The sequence below is a fragment of the Coenobita brevimanus genome, chromosome 75 (assembly GCF_032717465.1).
Source record: "Coenobita brevimanus isolate Jiangsu-jjx chromosome 75, ASM3271746v2, whole genome shotgun sequence".
Taxonomy (NCBI): Eukaryota; Metazoa; Arthropoda; class Malacostraca; order Decapoda; family Coenobitidae; genus Coenobita; species Coenobita brevimanus.
Window position 1 is genome coordinate 26,034,418 of NC_137028.1, and position 8,609 is coordinate 26,043,026.

Below are 8,609 nucleotides of genomic sequence, written 5' to 3' on the forward strand. Positions count from 1 at the left end.
CCATTCATTTTTCCTTCCTTCCTCTCTCTCTTTTCCTTCTTTATTACCTTCTATCTTGGCTTTCATGCTCATTTTAATACATTCTTTTTTTTTCTTTTTGTCTTTGTGTTTTACCAGTTCCAATATCATTCTTTACTCCCTTGCTGCCTTCCTCATTTCCTTAGCTTTCTTTTTTCTTCCATTCCATTTTCTTTCTTTCTTTCTTTCCTGTCTTCTTTCGTTTATACTCTGGCTTCATTTCCTTCATCCCCAGATCCTATTTTCTTCCTTTTTTCACCCTTTTCTTCTTTTTTGTTTGCCTTTCTTCCTCGTGTCTCTTATCTTTTCCTTTTTTGTTATTTTTATTTCTGTATATTTATCTTTTGCTCAGGATCCTATCATCCTTCTGTTTTTTCATTATCTAGTGTTCTCCTTTTCCTCTCTTATTTACTTTCCCCTTCTTTGTCTCCTTTTCATTATTTTGGTCATTTTATGCGTTCACCTTTCTCTCTTAATTTTCTTCCTTTTGGATCTTTTGTGTTTGGTGTACATTCTCCGATTTTTATGTAAATTTCGTCACTAATGCTTTTTTAAAACTGATTCCAAATCTGAATTTATTTTGGGGGAGAAAATATTTTTTAAAGAATTAGGTAACGCTTGGTTAGGTTAGGTTAGGTTGGTTAATAATAAGAATTAGGTTAGTTAATAATAATAACAAATAATATTTAAGTACAACATTTATTTCACAATAACAAAATCTCAATGTTTGTTTAACGTTTAAGCTCAAAAATGTTCTGCAAAATCTTCTTGCATAGGTCACTGTTTTCGTATCTTGGATCTTTTGTTTGGTGCACGTTCTCCCATTTTATTTTTTAGCTGAAATAAAATTGATATACTTAAATATAATCGTTATTATTCTTAACTAACCTAATTATTGTTAACTAACCTAACCTAACGTAACCTAACCTATCTTTTTCTAGAATAATTACTTCCCCCAAATAAATTAAAATTTGGAATCATCTTTAAAAACTACATTCAGAACGAAATTTACATAAAATCTGGAGAACGTGCTCCAAACATAATAGATCTCCCCTTTTTCTCTACTCAGCTATTTCTCTCACTTTATTTTTTCTGGTCTCTCATAATTTTCTTTCTCGATTTTTCTTTTCATTACTATATTCTTTCTTTCTTCTTTTTCATTTCATTTGTCTAGCGCACAACCCTGTAGACTTTAGCGATTTTAACGAATATCCATAATAAGGTTCTGAAATTTCCTGATTCGCTTGCTTACAGGACTCTCTAAACGTCCATCTATGTAGTACCTATGGATTTGTTTCCTTTGATTCCGTCTGTCTGTCTGTCTGTCTCTTAGTATCGCTGCATCGCCTCTTGACCTCCCTTTTTTCACTCCTTTCTCTTCTTCCCTCTTCCTACGTGGCTTTCGTTTTTCACTTTTCCTTAAGATATTTCCTCTCCTTATTTACCCTCCCTCCTTCCTTTATTTCCATTTCAAACATTTCTTCTTCCTTCTGTCTCTTACTATGTTTTCTTCCTTCCTTTTTCCCTTCATTATGCCTCCGTCCAATTATGGTGGAGGAAGTATTAAGTGGTTGGTCTGTCCGTTCGTGCGTGCGTGTGTGAATGCGTGAGTACGTGGGTGCGAACCCATCGACGGAGATTCACCAAAGTTTAGTCATTGATGCCGTATGAGGAGATGATGAACTGATTAGGTCAGCTAGACCAAGGGGTCAAAGATCAAGATCATATGGAGTCGAATTAGTTTATATATCCTTGTGGGCGCAATATCTCCTGAACCCCAAGACGGATATCGAGCAAACTTTTGTTAGTGCTAGAGTATAAAGAGATGATGAACTAATTAGGTCAGCAAGGTCATGGAGGTTGTACGGCGAGTCCGTGAGCAAAGGCATACCAAGCGAAGTTTTGCATCGACAGCTCAGGTACACACAGCAAAAAAACTATCGTTACAGGGGGGTCCGATGTGTTTCATACTGAACAACCTGGCTGTCTCGCTAGGGTTGGTAAGCCTGACAGTGGGTGAGTTGCCAAATAGGACGAGGTAGAAATATGCATGGGAGAAGCAATGGATATAGCTTATAATAAATATGCAACAAACACACGCAGGGATACCAATGGAGGAGGCTGTTATCAAATGACCTTCATTCGTGTATCATTTTATATCGCGCAGAAGGTGTAACGATAGTTTTTTTGTTGTGTGTACAGGTACGCTTGTCCTTAACACAATTGTGGGCGCGTTATCTCCTGAACCCATAGACGGATTTCCACCAGACCTTTGTAAATGATGCAGTATGAGGGGATGGTGAACTAAATATGTTAGCTAAGTCAAAGGATCAAAGGTCAAGGTCACTGGGGTTGAACTTAGTTTATCTTTGTGGGAGTGGTATCTCCTGACCGGATTTCCACCAAACTTTTGTCAGTGATACAGCATGAAGGGATGATGTTTGGATTAGGTCAGCAAGGTCAAGGGGTTAAAGATCAAGGTCACATGGGTTTGAGAGGTTTGGGCTCGATATTTCCTGAACCTCCTGATGGATCTCGACCAATCTTTTGTCAATGATACATAAAGAAGGGAGGTCAGCAAGGTCAAGGAGTCAAAGGTGAAGGTCATATGGGTGTGGGCGCGATATCTACTAATCTCTTCTCTGGATTTCGGCCAAACTTTTGTCAGTGACAGAGTACGAAGGGATGATGAACTGATTATGTCACCAAGGTCTAGGTCATGTGGGTGTGGGCACGATATCTCCCGAACCCCTCGACGGATTTCGACCAAACTTTTGTTAGTGATACAGTATGAATGGACTATGAACTGATTAGGTCAGCAGTGTCAAGAGGTCAAAGGTCAAGGTTATTTGGAGTTGACAGTTTACTTTTATTCACATCTCAATCCTCAATGAACCCTGTCATAGAGGTGGTTTACAGAGTCTATGTGCAAGACTTGACTTTGTGTTGACAGCTTGGAGTCCGAGATTTGGGAATTTCATTCATTCACATATTTCTTTCTTTCTCTACTTCATCTTCCATATTTCTCTTTTTTTCTTTTTTTTCTTTTTTGATATTTCCTTTATTACTTCATTTGCTGCTTTTTTCTCCTCCTTTCATCTTTCTTTTCATCTTCCTTTCCTTGGATTCATACATTCTTTTTTCTTTTGAATCTGACTTCCTTTGTTCCTTCTCCATTTCTTCCCTTTATTCTTTTCACCTATCCTCTTATTTTATTTGCTACTTCCACTCTCACATCTTGTTACCTTGCGTGTTTTCTCCCTTTTTTTCTTTCCTTTATTAACCCCTTAACCGTGGGGCATCACTTTCATGACGCTTGGGTGCAATGGATTGTACCGCAGGGTGTCACTTTTGTGATTCTGTGTTATTTTGAATTCTCCCGGGCTTACAAGTGGTGGCTTGTATTATCCATCAGCATTGCCAATGACCAACAATAGTCAGCACTCCTAATGTCATCTGTACTCCCATCCATTGTTGAAAATGTAGCCATTTTTCCCCGTTCTTGACTCCCCTCCCTACCTCCCCTCCATTACCCTTTCCCCTCGCCTGCCTGGCCGCGCTGCGCTAAGCAAATCTTCCCCGGAATTTTCCACTGATTTCTTACATTGAAATAAGTCATATGCCCTATTCTTATACAAAATAATATATACAAAAAAGAAATAAGGTAAGTGATAGTGCCGTACACCTGGAATTGGCTAATTTTCACCTGACAACACCTCAATCGTTCGCTAATTTCCCCCAGTAATTTCCCCTTGAAATATGCCGTATAATCTATTCTCGTAATAAAAATATATATAAGAAAGGAAGGGAGAAGCCTAAGTGATATTTACATTCACCTGGAACTACCTACTTTTTTTATGTATTGTCGAGATTTCCTACCAATCATTTCATAGCATGTAAATTAGCAACTGTCACCCTATTGACATTGTCAACCCTTTCCTGACCATACACGCCATGTCATTCAGTTCCTTGTCGTCCTCTGAGGTGAAACTATGTCGCACTCGTGCCCTGCCATTTCCGCCGCTTCTGCGCCCATTGCAAAGGGCCCTGTGACCTCTACCCCTAGAAAAACACGTGTGGGAAGCAGTAAAGGACTAAGTGACTCAACAGTGGAACATGAACTGGCAGAGTTATCAATGATAATGATGGATAGTGACTTTGATCTTTCAGGTGAATCGTGTGATGAGCCTGGGGAGGAAATAGTGACAGAAACTCCTAGTACGAGTGCTTCAGTGTCCCAAGTTATCCCTAGCTCCAAGGGAAAGAATCCCTTAGTGCGGCAAGGAAAGAAATTTGGGAAGGGAGTGAAAAGGCAGCGGGTTAGCCCCGAAACAATGGCCCCGCATGATCCAGCCCACCATGAGTCCTGAGGTAAATCACCTTCCCACTCCCCCAGCCCCACTTCACTGATTTCTTCCTCATCTTCAGGAGAATTATCTCCTGAGTCTTTGTCATCGGAGTCTCCATCAGCACCTACAGTGAAGGCAGGCCATAGGGGAAGAGGTAAATCGCTGACACGTAAAAGTAGAGTAGCAAGTAGAGTAAGGGCTGCTAGTGCTACATGGCAACCTAGGGTCAGTGAGAGTGACCTTGAAACAGCCCAGTCTGCCTCACAGCCACCCTCCACCCTCACCCACCCTACACTGCCACGACAGGGAATCCTGGATGCCTTCGTGTGGATGGAAGGTTCCGATTTCATCCCTGAACATCTTCATTTTGACGAGAGTTCCTCAGGGATACAGCCTGCCTTCACTCTTGACAAGGATGCTCAGTGTGTGGACTTCCTTTTGGCCTTCCTCGATGATGAAGTCATGCAGCACACATGTGATGTGACAAACAGGTACGAATCACAACGTGCTGCAAGTGGTGCAGGTGCAGTAAAGATGCAACGGTGGACCGTGCTGGGAGTGCAGGAGCTGTATGTGTTTTTCTCCCTCCTGCTTCTCATGCCACATTCAAAGAAGCATGAGTTGGAAGAATACTGGTCCATGGACCCCTTACTACCGTCACCCACCTTCAGTAAGTACATGGCCAGAGATCGCTTCTGGAACATCATAGGAAACCTGCACTTCACCAGCAATGATGTACCTTCCCAGACCGACCCACTCTAAAAGATACGGGAGATTCTGAGCACAATGAAGGATAAGTTTATGTCATTCTTCCACTCCTTTTCAGAAGGTTGTCATAGACGAATCGTTGGTTTTGTTCAGAGGACGTCTTAGGTTTGTAGAGTACATTCCAAGCAAATGCCATCGCTTTGGAATCAAGATCTTTGTACTGTGAGACTGTAAGACGGGGTACATCCTTGACTTCGTCATCTATTCAGCCAGCACTGTCGATCTGGATAAAACACACCCCCTTGGCTTCTCAGGCTGTGTAGTGAAAGTGCTCCTTGAAAGATATTTTGGTGGGAATCATGTGCTGTATACTAACAACTACTATACAGCACCGAAACTTGCTAAATACCTTTCAGAGCACTGCATCGGCTCCTGCGGCACTATGAAGAGCAATCGTGCCCATTTCCCCAAATTCTCAGAGGCAGGAAACTTGCAGCGAGGAGATGTGCACCTATGCAAGTCTGAGAAGATGCTGGCAATACGGTGGCATGACAAGAGGGTCGTGCACATGCTCACCACCGTACACAAGGGGGAACTGAAAGACAGTGGAAGGTCGACCGTAGGACAGGCGAACCTGTGAGGAAAGCTGATGCTGTCATAGACTATAATATCAACATGCGGCTGGTGGACAAGTCCAACATGATGATTGGAGAGATTGACTGCCTCAGGAAGAATACTAGGTGGTACAGGAAAGTTTTTCTGCATCTCTTTGACATGACGATGCTGAACGCCTTCATCCTGTACAAGATGAAGGTAAAGCCACCCAAGTCCTTCTCCCTGAGGTTGTTTGCCAGGACTTGTGTTCAGCAGCTGTTTGAGAGATATGGTAGGGTGACACCAGCAACTCCAAGGTGCCATCCAGTAACACTTCGCGACAGACTTGATCAGAGGGCGTACATGGATTGGCACAGACTGGTGCAAATGCCTGCCACAACCAAGAGGAAGGCTGCGATCTGCAAGTGCCAGGTGTGTGCACATACCACCCGACGCACACCTGAGCACAAATGCACCTCTTGGCAGTGCGCTGAGTGCCAGGTTCCCTTCTGTATTACCTCCTTTTTTTATTACCACAGCCTGAAGCACTTCTAAAGGTGCAAGTGGAAAATGTAAATAATGTGTAAATAATGTGTAAAAAATGTGTGAATAGCAAGTGAAAACAATGGATGTAAATATGATGGAACAGTGTAATATAGTTTTATAAGTTACTGCAAGTGACAGTTGTTACATAGCCTATGATTTCATCATCCTTTGTGTAATTTTAACGCACAGTTGCTGCATGTTTGATCACGAGCGTGTTCTGCCTCAGTCCCCCCCTTCTACCGTTATAGTAGAGTAAGTTGTTCTCTCTGTTATACTTTGCGGGATTTTCATCTCTTTGTCCCCGTGGCTTCATTTGCGCGTCCTTCTTACAAGTTGTATCAGGCTCTGCTGGCCCCTATATAATGAGCTCAGTCTCTGCATCATTGCCACTTAGATCTGCTCCTCATTTTGTTCACATCTCTGTCCTCCCCTGTACAGATATTATTATTGTGAGTGCTCAAGAAGTCTCCAACCATCTAGCAGCTGTGTGTAATTTGAGTATAACTGTTGTTGCATTTTTTCTTGTACTGTAGCATAAGTTTAATTTGTAGGCCTAGTGAAGTTTTTGTAATTCATGTGGGTTCTTTGTGTCAGTCATTTTTGATAATAGTTTGTATCTGTAATAATTTATCTGGCATTCACTGAGTATTATCTGGTATCTCATTTTATCAGGGCTGACTTAGATAAATTTACTCTTGCTAATTTCGTGTTAATAGAGGCTATTGCAGTTAACCATATATTTAACCTGTTTATTTGCCATTACATTATCCTTATGAGTCCTGAATGTTTTGTTGTTAGTTTGAGCATTAAACTTTAACTTGTAATTTTACCTAACTCTTTTGTTTTGAACCTGGAACTTTACGAGACAGTAGTGACTCTTCGTATTCTCACTTAAAGTGTACATTATCTTTCTCTGTTCCGTAACATAAATTTGGCGACCTCATATCAGGATATTCAGGATATTATCATAAGGATATTGCTTGATATTTTGTGACTGTTTCTTATTAATTATGTCTACTATTACTACACTTGATGAAGCCAAGGACTTTTTGTCAAATGTGCAAACAGTGTGTGATATAGAAAACAGAACAAAGAATGAACTTAAGCTTGTTGCTCAACAATTGGGAATTGTTGTTCGCTCTCATCATTCTAAAGATCAGATTGTTGACATGATTAATGAAAGCTTGTTTAATGTAACTCCTCCAAATGAGCAAACGCAGATTGAATTAGCTAAGTTACAGCTAGCCCTGCAGGAGGCTCGTGTTAATGAGGCAAATGCTCGTATTCAAGAGCAGAGGTACAGGCTCAGGCACAAATTGAACTTGCCAGGATTCAGGCAGACCATGAGTATCGCATGAAACAAGGTGGAACTGGATCATCTAGCTCTGATGATTTTGATGTGGCTAAAAATGTTAAACTTGTCCCTCCTTTTAATGAATCTGATTTAACAAAGTATTTTCAGTTGTTTGAGAGGGTAGCTACAGGTTTTAATTGGCCTAAGGAGTATTGGCCAGTACTCCTTCAAACTGTTCTCACCGGTAAAGCTCAAGTAACTTATGCATCTTTGCCTCAGAATCAGTCTGATAATTATGATGTAGTTAAGAGCTTGATTCTTAAGGCCTATGAGCTTGTTCCTGAAGCTTATAGAGTAAAATTTAGGACAACTTACAAGCAAGATAAGCAATCCCATGTTGAGTATGCAAAAATCAAAGAAGATCTGTTAGAGCAGTGGTTAAATTCTAAGAATGTGGATTCTGATTTTGATAAATTTAAGCAGATGATTTTGCTGGAGGACTTCTAAAAGGTGTATTTATAAAGATGTAAGCCTATATCTTGATGAGAAAAGAATAGATAATTTGTCTGATGCTGCAGTTTTAGCTGATGAGTATGTTCTCACTCACAAGAGATATTCTAGAGAAAAAGGGAAAGCTGAGAGTAAGTACGTTGCCCTCTACTCAGAGTACAGGTAACAGGAAAGAGAATAAAGATGACGTTTCTCAGGAAGTAAATACCAGCTTCACCTCTAGATTTCAGAAAAGTAAATGTACTTATTGTAGTAAGCTTGGTCATACTACGGAGAGATGTTTCAGGAGACAGCGTGATGTGAACAAAAAGGAGTCTTTAAAATATTCAGTCAATTGGTCTAGTGTCCACTCTTGAGAGTTCCCAGAATTCTTTAACTGAGTTAACTGAACCTGCTTTGAGGGGTAACTTAAATTCTCATGATGGAGCTCCTCTTTTGAGCAGTAACGTGGGTGACACTCTCAAGAGTTCATGTGCTAATTTCCTGTCTGATGGTTTTGTCAGTCCTCTGGACAGTAATGACAGGAAATCAGTTCAAATATATCGTGATACAGGTGCTTGCCAATCCCTTATGCTGACCAGTGTTCTAGG